The sequence below is a fragment of the Brachypodium distachyon genome, chromosome 2 (genome assembly GCF_000005505.3).
Source record: "Brachypodium distachyon strain Bd21 chromosome 2, Brachypodium_distachyon_v3.0, whole genome shotgun sequence".
NCBI lineage: Eukaryota > Viridiplantae > Streptophyta > Magnoliopsida > Poales > Poaceae > Brachypodium > Brachypodium distachyon.
In genome coordinates, this window is record NC_016132.3 from 6,996,564 (window position 1) to 7,016,019 (window position 19,456).

General features: G+C 43.7%; 1 non-coding gene across 1 annotated transcript; it reads left to right on the top strand.

Moving 5' to 3' along the window:
• The first annotated feature begins 4,433 nt into the window (after window positions 1–4,433).
• On the top strand, window positions 4,434–18,101 carry LOC100827661. The gene is made up of 6 exons (XR_002963094.1): window positions 4,434–4,739; window positions 12,986–13,351; window positions 16,326–16,417; window positions 16,511–16,554; window positions 16,636–16,697; window positions 17,780–18,101. It is a non-coding gene; the product is annotated as an uncharacterized LOC100827661 (transcript).
• The last annotated feature ends 1,355 nt before the right edge of the window (window positions 18,102–19,456 follow it).

Below are 19,456 nucleotides of genomic sequence, written 5' to 3' on the forward strand. Positions count from 1 at the left end.
GACTACGGTCTCCTACACCATCCCATAACAATGGTGTTCTGCACTTCCTTCCATACAAAGCTTCAAATGGCGACATTCCTATGCTGGCTTGGAAGCTGTTGTTGTATGAGAATTCTGCGTACGGCAGATTGTCATCCCAATTGGATCCATAATCTAGAGCGCAGGCTCTCAGCATATCTTCAAGGATCTGATTTACTCTCTCGGTCTGTCCATCCGTCTGTGGAACTGAGCGTGAAGAATGGGATCCCCTCTCTAGTCGAGCACTTGAAGCTTGTTACTCTTGGTGATTGGCATCACCTAGACGGCTAGGAGTCAGTGTTGAAGAGCAATCGAAGATTGTGATTTGCCATCAACCAGTCTGTGAAAGTCCGGAGATCACCTCAAGATCTACCACGTGTAACGGGGCGAGACTTCGGTCTTAGCTTAGGAGGATTGGGTGGACTTGTATGTCCGCGAGTCTTGTGTGACTCAGCCCCCTCAACGGAGATGTAGGATTGGGCCAACAATCTGAACTTCGGAAACAAATCCCTGTGTCTTCAGTCCTAGTGATTTCGTTCCTCAACTTTTACTCTTTGTGAAGTATAACTGATTCATTGTGTACTGTATTCATTGTTGCTTCTATAAACCTGTTCATCTTTCTTCTTTCCGCTGCAACTCTAAAATTGTTAAGTGTAATCTTTGTAGTTGAAGTACTGTGACTGTCTTCAGTCTTCAGTTTTCATTTTTATAGAAAAAATTAAAACTGGTCACATTCACCCCCCCTTTGTGACATACTCGATCATTCAGTCTTGGATCGGCGAAAACGAGAACTGAGTCCTTAAGTCGGCGCAAATGGAACAAATCACCAATACGTTAGAGCACGGCCTCCAATCGTTGCCTTGTTACAGTTTAATATCATATCACAGTTTTAAGATTTGCAATTTAAAAACAGGAAGTAGCATGTGGATGTAGCAATTGTAGAACCCTAGAAGTAAGGACACTAGACTCGCAACCTAAGCATGACTTCTAATGACCAAGAACTAGAGAAACAAGCATACATGTGACGTGGTAGTAGGACAAGTAACAAGACATATGGCAATGAGTAGAGCTGACCAATAAGTTATGCAATCCTAGAGGTATCGTGACAAGACTGAGATCGTAACTTAATGCAAGATTTGAGGGAGAGGCAATAAGTATAATCAACATGGTCAAGGAAGGGCTGCTTGCCTGGAGTACTCAATTGCCGGGAATTGAGCAAGAATCCTGGAAGAAGAAGACAAGTGTAGTCGTCGTCGTAGGAACCGCAGACTAACAAACACACCAAACAACCGAGTCGAACGGGGTTGCACACGCCAACGGCAACAAGGTACCTGCAACTATCGATACTATCGGTACATACATGACATCTCATACAACACATGAATATCACCGATCGCAACCTACGGGTCTACATCAAAGGACGGTTGGCTTCACGGTACGGTCGCTTGTTATACCTTGGACACGTGCGGCCTCGCAATGTAGACGAGGTAGTCGTACACGTAGGCGAAGTAGTCGTTCATGGCTCCATCTTCGGGGTTCGTCAGTCATCGATCTCCGCGGTGCACAACTGTGGCAAGAAAGGCCACTTCATCGCTGAGTGCCCCGAGAAAGCTGATGAAGACAAGGAGAAGAAAGGCTTCAAGAAGCACTCTCACAAGAAGAACCATGATCGTCACAAGAAGAAGGATTGGAAAAAGAACTCTGCTCACAAGAAGAAGGGCAAGTACTACTCTAGAGCACATGTTGGTGAATGAAACTCAGATTCTTCATCATCTGAAGAATCATCTGACTCTGAGTCTGAAGACGGTTTCGCCGGATTGGCCATAGCTATTACATCTGCCAGAGAGAAGACTCCACTGTTCGACTCTGCAGATTCATTAGAAGATGCCTTCGGAGACGATCGTTCCTCATCATCATGCTTCATGGCAAAATCCTCTAAGGTATCATCTCCTAGTGAAGAAATAAACTCTAGTGATAATGATGAAACTGATAATGAAGAATCTAAACCCATGTCATATGAAAGACTTCAGTTCATCGTTGAGAGGCAAGAAGATCTGCTTATCACTGAGATCAAGAAGAACACTAACATGGCTAATGAACTCAAAAGACTCAAGTCTAAGTTTCGGGCCATGGAAGGGGCTCATAAGGATCTGAAGAAAACTCATGCTGAGATTAGTCTTAACTATGTTTCGATTAAACTCGAGCATGAAAATCTGAAGATTTCTCATGAGGACCTCAAAATTGAGAATCTTGATCTCAGTGCTAAGTTAGTCGACTTACCTCAACACGGTGATTCCTCTGAAGTATGCCCTAAATGCAATTCTTCATTGAACTACAATCCTCAAATCACTACTTCACATGCTGTGACTCAAACTGATTTCCCTGATTCACCCGATATTGGTTCTAGCTTTACTACTATTGGTGAATCTTGCTCTGTTGTCACTAACCCTTCACCTAGTAATCTTTCACTGGCTGAAGAAAATGCTAAGTTGAAGAAGCAGATTGAGGCTGGTATCCTCAAGTGTCACCAAAGGACTGAAACCTTGAACCATTTTCTTGGTCTTCAAATTCCTTGCCGACTCAAGGATGGTATCGGTTTGGAGAGGAAGTACAATTGTTGCACACGCAAACGGCAACAAGGTACCTGCAACTATCGATACTATCGGTACATACACGGCATCTCATACAACACATGAATATCACCGATCACAACCTACGGGTCTACGTCAAAGGATGGTTGGCTTCAGGGGACAGTCGCTCGTTATACCTTGGACACGTGCGGCATCACGATGTAGAGGAAGTAGTCAACGTAGACGAGGTAGTCGTACACGTAGGCAATGTAGTCGTCGCGGCGAAGTAGCCGTTCATGGCTCCATCTTTGGCAACAAGGTCTTGGGCAGCGGCACGGTGAAGCACACACAGGGCAGCGGCAACAGCACCACAGCAACAACACAAAGCCAAGTACAGCAGCAGAGAGGCGCTGGCCAATAGGGCCCACACGTCAGGAATTAGCAATTCCAGAAAAAGAAAAAGGGGGAAAGAGGCCACGGCTGCTGGGCTTGGGCCTGCGGCTAGCCGAAGAGGGCCTGAGGGAGGCTCGGCCGGGCCTAGCTCGGGCTGGGCCATCAGCAAGCAGAGAAGCACACGGGCAGCAGGAGCGCTGCCGGTGGCAAGCTTGACGGCGCGGGGAGCGAGGGCGGGCGCCGGCGAGGTAGCAGAAGGCGCTGCCGGCGACGAGGTGGAGGAGGAGGTCGACGGCGAGGAAGCTTGGCGGCAGGGGGCGCGCGCGTGGGGGTGGTTGCCGGCGTGGGGATCAGCAGGACGCGAGCAGGCGCGGGCGATGGGGAGAGGCGGCGCCGGGGAGGCGGCTTGGCGGCGCGGGACAGAGAGCGGCACCGGGGGCGAGCAGCAGACGAGGAGCTCGTCGGCGGAGCAGAAGAACCCGGAAGGGAGCTCGCAGGGAGAGAGGCGCGCTGGAGAGAGAGCCTGGGAGAGAGAGAGTGCTCGGGCTGACTGGCTGGAGGAGGCCGACCAGGAGAGAGGTGCTAAGGAGAGGAAGCTTGAGGGGGCTTCGTCCTTGGAGGAGAACGAGCAGAGGGAGGCGCCTGGGGAGAGAAGGAATCGGGAGGAGGAAGAAGGTGGCGGCGGCTTGCGGAAGTACGGTGAGAGAAAAAGAGAGGAAGGGGGCTAGCTTTATATGCTAGGAGTTAGGGTTTAGTTTAGTGGGCTAGGTTTAGGCCCAAGAAACAACTGCACATAAATACAAAAATAATTTTAGGCTTTCCCAAACACGCGAAAAAGTAAGCATATTAAAAGAAAGCTTGATGCAAAAGAATTTGATTTTAATGAGACATGATGCCAATGACATGTCAAGATATTAATGATGACATGAGCATGACATGATGATGAAAATAATAAAATTACAAAACAGTCCAAAAGAGCTTAAAAGGAAAATGGTTGCTCTCAGACTGTTACACCGGTGGCAACAAAATACCTGCAACTATGGATACCATCGATACATACACGGCATCTGATACAACACATGCATATCATCTATCGCCATCTACGCCGAGGAACGGTGGCTTTACAGGACGGTCACTCGTTATACCTTGGACACGTGCAGGGTCGCAAGTAGCCGAGGTGGATGAAGTGGTCGTACAATCATCGTGGCCTTCATGGCTCTGACTCTGACTCCGGGTCCGAGGCCATGTTGGTCTCCACGGTGTTGATGAAGTGCGGCAGCAGCAACACGTGGACGCAGCAGCGGGGCGACTCGACGCGGGAGCGACGACAAGCGAACAGCAGCACACATGCATAATACAGAAGCAGTGGGGTCCACACGTCAGGTAAACAATTTTTAGAAAAACAGAAAAGAAAAGAAAAAGGGGAAAAGGGCAACGGGCCTGGGTTTGGAGATGGTCTTCGGCCTGGGCCTGCGTGTCAAGCCGGGCCGGAGGGAGGTTGCAGACGGCGACGAGGTACACGGGCGAGCACCGGCGGGGCGAGGTAGTCGCGGCCAGCTTGCTGGAGCAGCGAGCGGCCACGAGAGAAGAGGCAGGGGTGCTGCTGGCGGCGAGGTCGAGCAGAGGGTGGCGAGGCGAAGACAGCAGCAGCACATGGGCGAGGACGTGGATGCGGGGCTCGTGCAGGCGGCCGGAGAAGAGGTCGTCGGCACGGAGGTATGCAAGGGCTCCGGCGAGGAGGCTGATGGCGAGCTGCAGGTGAGGGTGGCACGGCCAGGGGCAGCAGGCGGCGCCGGCGAGGTGCAGACAAGGGAGCTCGGCGACGGAGGAGCTTGGCGGTGTGCTGGGCAGAGGAGACCAGCGGCGAGGTGGACGGTGCTGGAGCAAGGGGAGGCGCCGGCGGTGAAGAACAGCAGGGCGCGCTGGCCAGCAGCAGGCCGGGAGGAGGAACGGCGCGGGCGGAGGAGATCAGGCCGGCCAGGGAGAGGGGCGACCAGCAAGGGAGCTGGCCAGGGGAGAGAGAGAGGGAGCTGTGGGGAGAGAGAGCTCGAGGGAAACGGAGCCAGGAGAGTTCGGCCATGGAAGGAGCAGAGAAGAAAGGGGATCGCCCTGGGAAGGAGAGTGGCGGCGGCCAGGGAAAGGAGTGAGAAAAGAAAAGAGAGGAGAGGGAGCTAGATTTTATAAGCAAGAATTTAGGGTTTGGTTTATTGGGCTTTTGGGCCAACAAAGCCCTCAAACAAAATACAGATTTTGCAAAATTAGTTTTCATAATAAAATAAGAGACAAGTGGCTAGGTTTATCTAAACCCAAAAATAATTTGTAAAACTCAAATTAGGATTTGTACGAAATAATTTTAGGCTCTAGCGAACACAACAAATGACAAGCACATGGAATGACAAAACAAAACAAACATTTTATGCAAGCGAATAATTATTTCATGTGACATGATGCTAATGACATGGCAAAAATAATTATGATGACATGAGCATGACAAGATGATGAGAATAATTAAATTACAAAACAGTTCAAAATGGCTTAAAAGGAAAGTGTTGTTCTTGGACTGTTACAACATGGCTAATCGATTAGGTTGACACTTTCGAGAGGTTTGTACACTTTCCCCCACTTGACGCAATCAGTCCTTTGTGTTGCCTAACGACAAACGTACGCAACAGGTAAAGATTGTGACGAAATCTTTCACTAGTGGCCCCCTATACTTAGTCCTAGCATCGTCCATTCTATATAAGCACATTGGCTCCTCACCGAATGACGATACCAAAGCAAGGGGTTTCCCGCTAGCTACTCGACTAAGTCAGAGTCGATAATAGCAAGTGGTTGCACGGCAAGCCTTTGGATGCATGGAAAGACTTGAACTTTCTACTACTGTAAGGCGGTCCCCACCGAAAATCCTGAGTCTGCACCCGTTACGGGGTTACAGCTCTTGTAGACAACCACATATGGTCAGAAACATACACCCCGTCCAGTTGAAAACATTTTGGGGTTTTATTTTGAAAATATTTTTCCAAAACATACTCGCTCAAAACTTGAGCTCATAATACTTTAAAAATGATTTTGTACCCTCCTCATACAATAAATAGCATGCATTTTCAAATATCATAGATTGCAACCTACGGCTTGTTTGGATGTAGACATTGGACCTTGATATTAGATATTGGCATTGTCGGAGGTCCGAATGACAAGATTTGAAGTGTTTGGCTGCTCTAGGTATTCATTTGTGGTATTCGGCCTCAATATTGAGTCACACTCCAATAGGCAAAATAGGATCCGATCCAATTCCAGGGTAAAACGCTCGACAGCAGCCGGTATTCGGGATTGCTGGTTCATTGGACCGAGACCCAGGCTCGACCCCCAGTCGACGCATTTCTTTTCCTTTTTCCGCTCTCCGCCACACAGAAACAGAAGCACTTCTTCTCCTTCTCAGTGTCCTCCCTCCTGAGACACGCGATGGCTCCGCCACGCGCGAGGTCCTTGCCTCCTCGACGCCTGGCAGAGTGGCAGAGCTGGGAGACGCGGGGGTCGCGCGCCGCTTTGGTACGGGCGAAGGAGGCGATAGCGGCAGCGCTGGTGGCGCGGTGGCCGACGGCGGCGCGCGGGAGTCGAGCAGCGAGACATGCGGCGCGTGGGAGTAGGGCGGCGGGAGAAGCGGCCGATGTCGACGCGCGAAGGAAGCGGCAGAATTAGAGACGCACAGTGCGTCACGCACCGCGTTCCCTCATCTTCTCCCCTACCGCTGTTCGTTTGCTCCTACTATAGTTCTTTGGTTGGCTTAGATTCTGTGTGTTCTTGTCCTGTACCTGAGCTTCTTGTTCGCTGCTTATTTGTTGCTGTCAATTACTCAAGGAAGATTGTTGATCAAACCTTGTCATGCTAGAAGCCAATTTTATCATGGTTCTTAGATCCGTCTTCCCTAAAATTCTGAATGAGCAACGCTGTGCTTGGAAGCTCGCATTAAGGTGTGTGTTGTGCGTTAGGTGGTCTCAGCGGGCGCATGGGGGAGCTAGGGGGAGACGAAGAACCGCAGATATAAAAGTGCAATTCATGAGTTTGACCATCCAAACAAGATTTGGTATTCAACCTCAATATCAAGTTTAGGTTTTGAATGCATAAACATCCAAACAGAAATATTGACATTCGATCTCAATATCAACATCAATATCTTGTCATATTGGCATTGGAACCAATGCAATGCCAAGCCTCTCAATGTCTACATCCAAACGAAGCCCTAGGGTAATTGGTGGCATGACAATGGACCTATAAGCATTCTACAAGGCCTATAACGAAACAAGTTGCAAACGCATTTTAAACATACTTCATAAGTAAATAGTCCTACACAATCTCTACACATGATAAATCAAAATAGCATATACAGAAATATAGGTGTCTACATGATCCCGAGTAGTCGAAGTGGTCAGACGTTGCCTGACACTCCTCACAGTCGCAGTCCGGATAATCTAGCGCGAAGAACGAGTATAATAAACAACGGTTCGAATAAAAGTCCAACAACTCCAAATGAAGAACCAATGGCAACCAAAAGAACCAAAAGAACAATAATAAAAATACCTCCTAAGCAGTACTAGGTAAAGAACCAAGGAGTATATAATTACTGCTAGATAAGTCCTAGGTAAAGATCTAGGAGCTAGGGTGGTGATTTGGACAGAATGGAGTTTGAAACGGAAAGATTTGACAGGCTGTGTGCTTCTAACAGATAGTGATTCTAATTGAGATTGCACTAACGAAAACGTAGTGTAAAACATGTGGGAAGTGTACTAAGGTGTAGATAAGAATCCATACTTCACATAACAGAAAGAGTCGTCTACTTTGGTTCTGCGAAACAAAAGCTACAGACTCGGGAAAACAGCTAATCAATAACAGCATCATGCAAATACTAATTTTAATCGACAACGCACTAGCGTAGGTAAACTAGATTATGAGCAAGAAGTATCCTACCGTGTTGTGTGTTACCTATACTTGAAAGTACAAAAATATTCAACTAACTAGGATCTACGGCAAGATTCATATTAAACGGAACTACGGTCTGAACTAAAGAACTTCTGGAAGAAGGCTACTCTAAAACAGTGCACAATAGGTGACTACAAACGAATATCTACTGGTGAATAAGGATCTAATCGACAAAGACCTAATAAGATGAAACCTGGAGGGAAACTACATCTATACATAGGCGTTGGATTCATCTGAAACGGAGTGGCGAGACAAAAGCTATGAACAGAACAAGTCGCCTATGTTTTAACAGGATTGCAAAAGATTCAACTTTCAATCGTTGATCCAATAGTGAAGATGAACTTTCTAAGGTGTACCACCACAGCCCAAAGATAGTCCTAGATGTGCTCTACACAGAATGGGAAACCATGGTTCGATGGTTGCACTAGAAATAGCACCTAAAGTGAGCTACACGATGAAGAAATTCTCTGCTGTTAAGGAACGAGTCTGTACCACCAAAAGCTCGCTGGAGATGATGGAGTTCGCTGGGGATGAAGGTGAAACATTGAGGAAGTAGTAGAAGGAGTGGTTGGCGAATGTAGAGGCTTCCGGTGGTCGTCGTACGGGCGGCGTCGATCTCTCCAACGGTGGCAGCGGCGGTTCGCCGCCGTTGGCGTACTCCGGTCGTCTTATGGGCGGCGGAGCTCGAATTCGAGCTCCCAACTCGAATCCGCACGGGGACGGGAAGGGGAAGTGGTGTACGGATGGAGGGGGTTGAGGGGTCCTATTTAGGACCGATTTGTTTCGATTGAAACGGTCTATGACATGTGATTGCTGCTCAAATGTTGATCTTCTTGGAGTTGCATAACTTGGGTGAGATGATCTAGAATAAGATGGATAATGTCTCTTTGAATCATACTTGTCCCATGATGGATAAGAACAAAATTCAGCATAGGGACGTATCCATGACATTGGAATTGGTGGCCCAAAAGGAAGATATGAATTTGATGCATTGAATTTCTCCCTTCACCAATTCCTGTCTTTAAACTTTCGCCTTGGGAGCGATCTTGATGCTTTTGCACTACTTGGCCGATTAGCACTTTTTTCTTCACGCTCCTTTTTATATTTCTCCAATAGCTGTGTGAAAGTGACTTTGGATTTCTTATCCTCGTTCTTATATCGGCCTTTGTCTTTCTTGGTTTGTCATGCATCAATCTTTGAATTTTCTTGTTGGCCCCCAGTGCTTAATGTCCTCGTTGTAGCTTCAATGAAATGTTCATCTTCAAGAATGTATTCTACGTGTTCTTGAACAATTCTTCACTTGCAGGATGGATCCCACCCTAAGTGTGTACCTGTTCATCTTTAGGTGAATCGGCTTCTTGTAGCCGATGCAATAACTTTTGGCCATCAAGACCAATCTGAATTGGTTGGTCATCTATTTTTGTTTCAACAAATTTCAATCGTCCTTTCTCAACGGCCGACTGTATTGTTTTATGAAACATGTTGCAATTCTTAATACTATGCTGGAATGAATCTTCAACTTGCAATACATCCGTCCTCGTATTGATGGCTCGACATGGGGATCAAGAATTCTAATATAATTATTCTTCTGCAATACATGAAAGATATGATCACACATGTTCAAACTGATAGTACACTTTTTATTCTCTATCCGATATTTTTGTGATAACGGCTTTCGAACTATGCAACCGAATTGTTCAGATTTGACATCATCCCATCCAGCTATGTGTTGCTTTCTGCACTCTTTTCTCAATGGCTTTGAATAAACAATAATAGCTTTCTGAAAAGACTTCAACATTGGTTTTAAGTTTCTGAAACTAAAATAGTTATAACACACATGTCTCACTTGAGACCAAATGTAAGCCAAGTATGAAACAACTAAAGTTACCCATGTAGATATAAAATTTAAATAAAGCAATGAGAAAAACTTTGGATGTGATAATTTGTTAATATCAGTCTCTCTAAAAGGAACAATGTGTTGACTGATATGCTATATAACAATTAAATTTCTAGCAAATAAATTACTTCTCTCGATTGGTCTTTCAAAGCCTATGAAATTTTTGCTAATAGATGCATTAACAATGACCAAATCGGAAAATAAGCAAATTATTCGTCAGCTATACCTCTTTGAAGACGTTGGAAGAGCATGATGGTAGCATGGCATGCACAATAGCTCGCTCCGCTTTCGGATGATTCTCCAACGCTTTGTCTTCTTCCTTTCTTGGATCTTGTGCCTCTTCAATTTGATAATCTATGTCAACTGAATATTGTTCGGCTATATTTTCTTTTTTTTGATGACCATCAATTTCTTTGGCACGGAACTCATAGGGCAGCACGTAAGCTCCCTTACATCCAGAAAAATGAAGCACGGTAGTTTCACTACATTCACCATGCTCTTGCTCAAGGATGTTTGCCTCTTCTGGACAATGATTGTGCCCCGATGCTTTTAGCTTCTTTTTGCAATGAAGTGTTGCCGAAACTTTGCAATTGTGGAGGGGAAACCCTGATTTTGAACGTGTTATGCTCCTCTCTCCTTTTCTTGTAAGCCTCATAAGCTTGTATTGTAGCAGGATCATGTGGCCTTTCTATCAGTTGCCGGCGAATAGTTTCAAACTCGTTGAAATTTGATAGAAGTCTGTCCTTCAATTCATCCAATCCTGCATAAGATTGCCCCACAATGCTTTTTGTTTCTTTCGGCAATGATATGTTGCCGAAACTTTGGAATTGTGAAGGGGACGTACCATACGCTACAATACTAGATGAAGGCACATTAGCTCCTATTGAAGTTTCATTTATTCGGCTATAACCATTGTGAAGGTGCGGAGCCGAATAATGAATATCGCTAGTTGCATATGGTGCCGAGAAACTTGTAACATGGGGTGTAGCATATGACGGCTGAGAGTAACCGGCCAAATAGCTACTAGTAGCATGGCCGATTCCCACATCCATTGGCATAACTGGAGGTGCACCCCCATCTTGTGAGTCACTTGCCGATGAATAAAACGATGAAACACTCCCTTGCATGCTATAAAAATTTCTAACATTGGGTGTTTCATATTGATTAATTGAACTCATCATTGTATTTATCGGCATTTGAATTTCTGTGGTTGCCGATGCATGAGAATTCAAATTTACATGTTGCAAGTTGCTAGGATAAATTGAAGCACAGAGATTATTTTGCATCGGCTCTTGCAAATAGCTAAAACTACGGCTAGCCGATACAATACTCATATCAAAGGATCTAGGAACATCAAGATAACACTATGTTTGGATGTAGACATTCAGGCATGGAATTGGGAATTGGTATTGTTCAGGTTCAATTCCAGTGTTTGGATGGGTATAGAATTCACGCGGGGAATTCGGAATGAATGCCGAACGGCATTGAGGACATGCGTAGGCTTCACGAACCAACTCGGAGCCTCCTCCTTCTGTATTCGCAAGAATTCGGGCTGAGCTCGAATCCCGCAAGTCGCTTACCGCTTCAGCGACCTAGAAAAGAAAGAACGAATAGAGCGCAAAAGTGGGAGGAGAAGCGGAGGTCGCCGGCGGCGCGATGGTGAGTCCAGGCCCGCTCACTCCTGCTCGTGTGCCTCTTCCCTCTACTTGACTCTTCCCTGCCTCTCCCTGTACACAGAGGTCCTCCTCCATCGCCTCTCTCCCTGCACGCAGAGCACCGCCACCTAGGCATCTCCATCTCCCAGCATGTAGAGCTCCGCCACGCATCTCCCACGCAGTCGACCTCCGCCGCCACTGCTTCCTCTGCCCGCACGCAGCAGAGATCCGCCGCGGAGCTACCCCTCTCGCTCCATCCACCGCCGCTGCCTCTCCCACCCGTGTGCCTTGCGACCTCCCACAGAAGGCCGTGCCATGCTCCGCCGCCTCTAGGACTCCTTCCTCGGCCAGCCGCCTCCAGAACTTCTCCTTCCTCCTGCCTCGGCCAGCCGCATCCAATCTTCTTCCTCTTCCGACCGAAGTTTTTTTTTTAATTTGCATTTGTTATCTTTCCCCAATTTTCCCCTTCCTCCAGAACCCTATTTTACTCCTCTGATTGCATTCTTCTCTGTCCGATTGAAACATTCTAGGTGCTGCCGGACTTTGTTGTGATGTTGTTAGCCGGTAGAAGATAAAGATTCATGCTGCCAATTTCATTAGATGATACATTTAGTAACGGAAGTCCAGTCAAATTGAGGTACACACCTGTTTCTGCATGCCAACCGGTCCTCCTTCTCTAGCTGCACAAATTATTAATTTTAGCACATGTATTCACAAGAAAAAAACACAAAACCGAACCAATCGATGAGAGCAACACATGAATCATTAATTGGATAGATTCACAGCAAAAATCTAACAAAATGTCATTGTGCATAAACATAAAAAATGCATAGACGAAATACCTTCGTTCTCCAGACCTTTAAGCTGCTCTTGTAACTCATCCGTGGTGTCCTCGACCTGAATAAAAAAGATAAAAAATATTAGATGTCATGCCCAGAAATAAAAGCTGGGCACAAGAAAGCACTCCCAAGAGACCTACAATGAGTAAAGAACCGGTTATTGTGAGCAAATTTCCTCACCAGACATGAATATAATTCACTAAACAAAATAGAAAAATTGAGAGCAATGCAAACAACAAGTGAAGGCATCGCTTTTCCACCTGCTGCCCGAGAAACGGACTGACCTCTCTCTATTCTCCCCTTTCCCCTTCTTCCCGAGTGACAGACAGTAACTCGTTTGGTTGTAGCGTTTCCCGCCGGGATCCCCGTCCTTTCCCCGGGTGGGATTTCCACGCGGAAAGTCTCCCGCGGAAATTCCACGAGCGCATTTGGACGTCGGCCAACCAGGGTAAATCGGCCCTATATAAAAACTGGCGCAAATAATTAATTTTATTTTCTTTGCCTTGGAGATTGTCCCTAGTCCATATTTACTTTTATTGGAGGAAATACAGCCATATATGGAAATATTATTTAGCATTACTTGCTTGCATATGAATGCTAAATGCACTTATATTTTTGTTCCTTGTTGTTCTACAGAAAATTTTCTTGGATACAACTAGACTGCTTGCAGAAAAAACAAATAATCTACTTCCAGAACTCTGGAAGTACATTGAGGATGGAAAACTTGTCGAGTCTACAGTTCTACTGCTGGCTGCTCAAGAGCAGATACGTCGGGGCAGTTCTTCCAAGATAAATGGTAGTAGTAAGAAAAATGGGTTTGACATTATCAATAAATGTATAGTCAGGCTTTCATTTGCCTTGAAATTGGAGAAAGGTTCACATGGAATGGCTCAGGAGCTTCTGGAGGAAAGGAAGGCACTTATTGATAGTGCATGGCTTCTTGTTGATGTAATTTCCCATGCCGGTGAAGATCTTTCTGCATACATTCAAGCACATTCTGAGGTAAGCGTTTATGGTATATTGTGGTTTCGGTGCCTTAGATGCCTTTTATTTACTATTTGTAACTTTACTATTGTTAGCCCTGTTGTTTAAAATAAATACATGTCCTAATCTTAGCAAGAAGAATGTTAATAATTCTCACCTCAACTGTTAATAACAATAACAATAATAAGAAATATGTTATATGTTATACTTGCTCTGTCTTGTTTACTGGACCGGGGGGCCAAAATTCTTGGACCATGGGACATTCGAAGTTCCTGGCGCTCTGCATCCGATTAAAGCACATGGATGTTTTGCCTCCCGTCATTAATGGTTCTGGTTAATGCAAGAGTTGACCCGGGATGTGCATGCTCCTGGTATTTATGTGCTACGGATTTCGCACCTTTAATTTTCGGCCAGCATATCTGCGCCTTTAATGCAGACTTAGTTACATGGCTTAATAGTAACAGACAGGCCTAAGCTTCTCGCCGGCTAATAAACGTGGACAGAGGTAGTATTTGACAATTTTGTATTAAGTGTTCATTGTGTTTAACAAATCTATACAGAAATGAACTAAGTAAATCTAACACTTCCTCGAGATCATTGGTAGTTTCACAACATGTTGAGTCTGGTTGCATTGAGTGGCTATATCATAACCAACATATCTTCGTTATTTTTAGTGGAGTTTCAACTTCACATGGAAAACATCACACAATTATCCTTCTACACAATTATCCTTCTGTATAAAAGAGAGCTTGAGAGCCCAGTTGTGTTGAGAAGCTTGGGCCATGGGCTTAGCCCATAGCAGGGGTTTGCTCCAATAACAGTCATCTTTAATATACTCCCTCCGTGCACAAATAAGTTTACTTCTAGGTTTTGTCCTAACTCCAAGATATTAAAGTTTGACCTATTTATTGGAAAATGTAGCAACATTTATGACACTAAACTATTAGATCCGTTTTGTAATGTAATATACCGATTTGATGTCATTTATGTTGCTACTTTTTTTTCAACAAAGGCGGTCAAATCTAGAAAAGTTTGACTTAGCACAAATCTAGAAGTACACTTATTTTTGGACGGAGGGAGTAGATTAGATATAATCTTGTCGGGTTGATCTGAGATAGGGTTGGATTAGTTCTGTGAGTAGATACTAACTATTAGGGGCTAGTTGGGAAGAAAGATTCTGGGGGAAACTCAACTTCACAAAGAATGCCCTAGGTAATTGATATTGTTCATGTACTGTTATGAGTTTTAGTATCTCAAATCCAGAGTTGGTGTAATATACCTGAGAGCCAGGTTTCAAGCAATATTAAGATCGTAACACATTTATACTCTGTAGCATATATGAGGTTTTCTTTGGTTTTATTTGGAGAACGGAACAGTTATATCTCGTTGAACCGTGCATTTGATTTTACGCCAGTTTTAGTTTGTCCTTCTTATACAATGTTTTGAGAGTTGTCTTGCTTAAAACAATGAACTTTCCTCGCAGCAATTATGTATCTGAAAATTATGACTTAACTACTACTGTTTCGTACCCTTATCCCAGATTTGTACTTATTATGCTAATGTTATCATAAAGCTGCATGTTTTACAACTATGAACCACATGTCATGCACATGTGGCTCTGCTGACCTCAGAGTGGTTGACCTGTTGGCCTAATGTTGCAGCTCATGCTAAAAAAAGGTGTAGTTTCCTGGTAATATGTGCGGAGAATGCATAGTTTGTGAATATTTTTTCAAGAAGCGTATTTCTGTTTTTTTTCTTGCTTGATGCTATATATCAATTTAACATGTTCTCTAATATTTTTCTCACTAAATTATGTTCTTGTTAATTGAAAAAATTTCAAACCCAAGATGTTACTTAGATTCCGAAAGTTTCCATCCCCTTTACATCGGTTTGTTGCTTGAAAAGCTGATTCTTGCTCTAATGTTTAGCCTGTCATATAATGTAATGACACACAAACTCTTATCTCTGAACACTTGGGAAAAGTGATGGCAGAGATACTGAAACAAGAGCAAATAATTGATGGGAGTAAAGCCGTTGTAATAGTTATTATATGAAATGGTGTATTTCAAAAGTATTAGTAACAACCAGTCTGTTATGGGTTATCCATATACGCATCCATATGAGATCCCCTGTCTGGCTACTTCTTTGCTTTTATCTTCATCATTGAACAGAGAAACAAACGGTAAGCATGGTTTTCATGTCGTTGCGTCGAGTCGAGCTCGAGGAGTTGAGTCGACATGTCGCCCGCTATGGCATTAACTGGTGAGGTTTGCGCAATAATAATAAATAAAATGTATAATATGACGGAAGTATAAATTTATATACCTCATATTAAAGGAAATATAAATTATACCTCATAGACCGCAAATTAGGATGTTTAGCAACATAAATAACAATTATCATTAGCAAGCTTATTACCTCAACTTTTCTGTGACCCCGGAGGACAGTTCAATTTAGTTCAACAAACACTAGGTGTATGCCATTCATGACTAACCTCTTTAAGTTTGTCTGAACTTAATTTGGATCATCTAGCCTGGAGAAATTGCCACCTTTCTCGTAGGGAAACCAAAACAAAGCAATTAACGTGATTTCAAACAGTTGGAAGTTGAATAACTGTAAGGGTTAGTTAAATATACAGAAGTGTGATGCAGTTCTCCACTCGTACCTTTGAAGCGTCTAGAAATTCTGACTACAGAACTTGCGGCAAGATACATCAATCTTTAGTAGTCCCCTTTTTGTGACAATCTAGATGAGTCTGAATATGTATATTATGTAGTTTATAAAACCAAGTAGTGAATTGAATGTTATAGCAGTTTTTGCACACTGTTGTATTACCTTCCAACACATATTGCATAATTGCAGTTTTCTCCTCCAAACAATTCTTTCCATCATATCGCTGCTTATGATTGGTTATATAATTGCTACACTGTATATACAGTAGATCTATGCTAGCGATATTATTGCCTTACCCAACAGCATGTATGTCATGTAGGTGCCCCATGTGGAGGTCTTTCAACATGTTTCATCTATTCTCAAGGAGTATGGATTTTGCCCTACTGGACATTCCATGGACACTTTTAAATTGTACTACTCTTTGTATTGCTTCGCACAATAATGTTCTTTGTGAATAAACGTTTATTTTGCTGATTATTTTATTTTGTCTTCCACTTCTCGAAGGCGGCCTTATGACTGCAGAAATTCGGACGGAGCGTCATGCAAAGGTGTGTCGGGCTCAAGGCATTCTTTTTACATTTAACAAACTGAGTCCTAATCTCTCCCCTTCTTTTCAAAATGGATAATAGGGCTTGTAGATGCAAACATGGCAGATATGAGAACGGCCAATCTGGATGCTGCAGAGAAAAAGGTAAAGATAATCAAATCTTGGGTTGGCCTAGTTTTGGATGGACTTATGGTGTTTGGCATGCCAACACACTACAGAAACACAAGTAACCCATTACTCCTTTATACTGAATTTGGTGAAGCAGCACCAAGCAGCTTTGTCTACACCTTTCATGGCAGCAGAAATGGGTCACTAACTAGAGCACAAAGTAATGGTTTTGGTGCTTCAAAGATTTGCAGCTTTATATGAGCGTATTCTGCCATATTTAGAGAGTACAAGTATTCATGTTTCAATGGACTTTGGCTACTGAACCTGGTTGGGTTCAAGCTGCTTCTCGTGCTCATTAAATGAGCTACAAAATATCTAAATTCTATCCTACAATACCTAGTGTGTGTTCGCATGCACATGTATACAATCTGGATTTTGCTACTAGAACAGCTGAGCAAAAAATAGTGATCAATACTCATTATCTAGGTAATTGTTCATATCTGCCGCACTCAGACAGCCACCACGGTTGGTTTGTCTTCCTCTGAAGCAGAAAGAAGTAGCTAGTTTGGCTCTGCTTTGACTTGCCTCCAAATACATATCACCTATTGCAATGCCATGACATTCGAACTACGGTTCATCTCTGCCATCTTTATGTGTTTCCCATCAGGTTCTTTACCAAGGAAAGGGGTAAATGCAATTAAAATTAGTCATAATTAGCTTAATAACATCGCTGAACTGTAGATTCCGAGTAACATCAACATTGTCATTTCACCGAAATGGCTGCACATTATTGTTATTTCCAACACCTTAGTTTTCTTGAATCATCTGTTGCATCAGAAACTTACTTGGTGCCTGTGAGAAAAATTCTGATAAAAGAAGATGCTGTAATAACAAAGCATGCTTCAGTTGCGATGTTTGTGCTATGCATTGTGCTGATTCAACAGCTTTTATGTTGCTTAAGCATGCTACTTACTTCACTGCAGCAACATCATTCATATATAAAGAAACACCAATGTTGTGTATTTGATCAACATAATACATCTCAAGTGAGAGGTACTGGCTGGAAGTATGATGTTGCTGTTTGTTTTATGCTGTACCTGTATTGAAATATGTGACAGGCTGTGAGGAAGATAATTGGCGGAGGATGGGATCCCACATATGCAAGGAGAGATTTTTTCCCATATTGGAGATCAGTGTTGCAAGCCCGGTTTCCTGTGAAGATCTATCCAGCCTATGCAAACGAAGATCCTAAGGTTGGGCTTAAGCCTGGACAACTGTGTTTCTCAGCGTAAGCCAATTAGCAATGGATCTACTCCAATTCCAAATCATACGCGTGGTTCTGTGCAAGGAATCGTGCCACCTAGAAGCAATAATCAACCCAGAAGGTGCTTTATCACTGCTGCTACTGGTGCATTAAGGCTATTGAAGGTGCTAAAGTAGACTAGAAATGCATGCAAGAGGAGTTTCATCTCCGTCTCAAGTTTTCTGAACATGCCCCACATAACCACATGGGAAGAAAGAATTTTCGTGATGCACCTTTAACTAGTAAGATTATTGATCGTTCATTAAGGATTGGTGATTTGCTCCATAGTGTTTGGTACTATTGTGTATTTTCGCCCAGCTGTTGTAAGTTTTTAGTCTCCAGGTTATTCTACTTCAAGAGCGACGCCAAGCTTGGGTATGTTTGCTTGCTTAGCAATGAGCAACCCTGCTGTTTTTTATTTCACCCAACTGGTCCAGATGTGGATGTGAAGCGTATGATTTCTTGTGTGTTTTATTTTCTTAGGGGATTCCCCCGTGGAATATACAACACATTTGATCATATTGATACGAGAGTAGTATTAGTCAAGCAAACACCCAGCACTTGTTAATGCAGTGGGTGGTGTTGGCCCCATTAACTAACCATCTTAAAGCTGCACTTATCGTCAGCGGCTTCTATTGATGCTCACTGACATGGAGTTTTTCTTTACGATCATTTTTATGACATGGAGTTTGACTAACTTCAAGTTCTTCAGTCTCTTGCGCAGATAGACATGCATTTGTCTTGAGTTATTTCATCCGAAATTCCACAGCTACTTGCATGCCCATACGCGTCAGAATAGACATAGGTGAAGACCTTGATTCGTAGGTGCCTAGGTGGGGTTCGTAAGTTCGTTAACGCTACATCATAGTTGGTCGTTGATAATTGAATGTGGAGATGCAATCCTACCTTAAGGCTCGTTTGGTTCCCGGAGTAAAATATCTCAGGGAAGCAAACCCACGGCGAGGAATTTTGGATGCATCGGGGGAACTCCCTGGCACTCCCGTGGTAGTTTGGCAACAAGAGGACGTGGAAATCCACGCATGCGACGTTGTTTTGAATAGTAAGCAGAACTAAAACGATGAAACTGAGTCATAAAATTTAGAAAATTCAAGAAAAAGTACTGAACAATCACCAATAATTCAAGAAACCGTTCCAAAAATACACGAGAAAAATTTAGGAGATGTCACAAATAAGAGTAATCAAGAAAAAAAAACAATCACCAATAATTCAATGCAAGGTTGAAATTAAGTAAGCACCAGTAGTCGTTACAGATTTCAACATGAACAAACACAATACAGACATATTTCTCATGCTGCATCATGTAAAAAATTCTTCACCAGAAATCATTATCTGAAACAGATGAGAATACAAGAAATATAATTCTTCATCCTAGCAACTTGGTTGTTAACAAGCACACCACAATATTTTGTTCTTCGGCCTCTGCTTTTTGATTTTTACTTCATCTGCCTCAAACCTACAACAAAAAACACAC